Raw genomic sequence first — 2,715 nt, 5'->3', positions numbered from 1 at the left:
GATTGGGATAGGCTATTATAGTAATAGTTAAAATTTTATTAATATTTTATTGATTAGTTTTATATAAAAAAATTTATAATTTATAATTAAGTTATTAAAATTTTTTGAAAATTTATGTGGAGCCTTTTAATATGATGTTATAGCTTGGGTTAAACTTTCAAATTTTTTAAAAAAATTCAGAAATTTGATGACAATCATAATTTAACCAGTTTTATATTATTTGATATAATTTTTAATTTGACTATTAGATTGAGTTGAAATTTTATAATGGATATTAAAATATATTAAATAAAATCTGGTTAAAATTTTAGGATGAATGAAGCTTGATAGTAATAAAAAAAAACCGTCAAATAAAAATAAAATGACTCATTAAAAGTAAAATAATTATTTATTATTAACAAGTAGAACAAATCAGATCTTTGTTCATTTTATATGTTACTAGCTGGGTAGAAGTAGATTATAAAAGAAAAAAAAAGGTAAAAGAGAAAGAAAAAAAAGTAAAAGAAAAATATAAAAAAATATCTAAAAAAAATTAAGAAAAATAGGATAATAACCTTGTAAATTTACAAAATTCAATATATAAAACACTAATCTAAAAATGAATCAAGTAAAAAAAGGAAGAGTTAAAAGAAAAAAAAAATTCAATTACCTTGTTTTTCAGATAACATGAGATTGTTATTTTATACTAGTTGAAAGATTATTACAATGTCAATTTAGATTTTATCTTATTTTCTAGATGATATAAAATTGTTATTTTATACTGGTTGAAGAATTATTACAATATCAATTCAGATTCAATTATAAATAAATTATATTTCACAAAATATCAAAAAATATAATTTTAATAGAAGATTTATTTTTACTTTCAATTCAAATTTATATATTTTTTAATATTTTAGGTAATGTATTGAAATTAAAATTTAACTATTTACTTTAATATATATATATTAATAATTATTTTTTTAAAAAAATATATATTTATTTAATATTTCAGGATAGAAAAAATTCCTCGTCCCCTTTTCACTATAACCCATCGGTCTATTCAAATCTAAAATAAAGTTGTCAATGTTAAAACTAGTGGGGCCAAAACTGAGAATTGGCAGTTTCCTACAACTGATTTGGTCCCAAATCACTTACAATTTCTTTAAATATTTTAATTTTATGAGTTTCCAATTATTTTCATTTAAAAGGTTTTTTCTTTTTGGTATTTCCAAGCTATATTTTATGGTTAGATTATTTTTTTAAATATGTTTTATTTTTTAAAATTTATTTAAATATAATTAATTATATCGAAATAATGTAAAAATATATAAAGTAAATTAAAATTAAAAAAATATAATTTTTTTAAAAACACAATAATTCATCGCAATACCAAACAAAATATTAAATGAAAAAACTGTCAATGACCGAATTTCTCCCGTTAGTATCCGGCTGGTAAAATTGAATAACCACAGAGAATAATACACACCAACAATTGTGCGCGGTTTGTAAACTAATGGAAATTATTATCAGCAACTGCAATTAATTACCTAGAGCTAGAATCAATCGGTAGTCGGCTGCAATTACTCTCTCCCCCCCCTTCTGCCATTTTTACCAATTCATGAGAAATTATTTTTAAGAGGTTAGTAAATGAATTTATTTGAAAGAGCATCAATGCAATTGATCATGATCTGTTAGGAATTAGTATCGGCCGATTTGTAAAACAACAAAACAGTTGAAAATAAACACAATATTAAAGATTATTTCCAAAGACATGCTCCTGCAGAAAGCGATGAAAGGGAACGGGGACCATGACATATAGGGAGAGGGAGAGAACGGGGGCCAGTATATCACTTTCTTGCATTGACATTTTCTTAATATTCTTGACATTTTAACTTGAATTATCATTTTTGATGCTCTCGTAATCTGATCGCTGTGGTTTTTAGCTCTGATCGATGATTTAAGACTGGATCACAAGTGATCCTGCTGCAACCGAGATCTAGTTAAATATATTTTTAGTCGCTAAGAAGAGCAGATACATGTGCGTGCAGGTGGTAGGGTGCTCGCCTTCCCATGCTGAATGGTTGCTGGGTTTTTACCTTCCCTTGTTTAACGAGTTTTATTGATCATGGTGTTTTGCGAGGTTGGCAGAGGCTTTCTTTTTTCTAACATCCTTTTTGGTGAGAGCCATTTCTTTACTCTATATAAAATTAAAAAAAAATTATAAATGAATCATGCCTACCTCTTTAAAAACTAAACATACCTAACATGAATAAAAAAATTATCACAAATTAATTAAAATGTAAACCTAAAATTAATTTGAAAAAATATCAATTAATGCATTATATTTTTTTAAAAAAATAAAAATTAAAAAAAAAATCATGTCAAGCACACGCAAGCCCATATTTATTTTTAAATTTAATGGGATGAATAATGCGTTATCTGTTCATTCTTATAATCCGGTCCGGCTTAACAGGTTAATCCGAGACCTGAATTCTAGGCTGGATTTCAAATAAATAAAATTCAGGTAATCCCTTAAGTCAATCTAGAATTGAGTGATCTAAAGTAATTTGAATAAATTTCAATTATTTTTTATTTTATTTTATAAAAAAATATAAATTTAATTTACAAATACTTGTTCTCACATGTTTTTTTCATTGTCTATATTTGTTTATTAAAATATAAAAAATATAAGAAGGCACAGGGATTGCTGCTTTGTTTTAATAAAACCATCAC

The sequence above is a fragment of the Populus euphratica genome, unplaced genomic scaffold (assembly GCF_000495115.2).
Source record: "Populus euphratica unplaced genomic scaffold, PopEup_1.0 scaffold1426.1, whole genome shotgun sequence".
Taxonomy (NCBI): Eukaryota; Viridiplantae; Streptophyta; class Magnoliopsida; order Malpighiales; family Salicaceae; genus Populus; species Populus euphratica.
Note: the sequence above shows the minus strand (reverse complement) of the source record.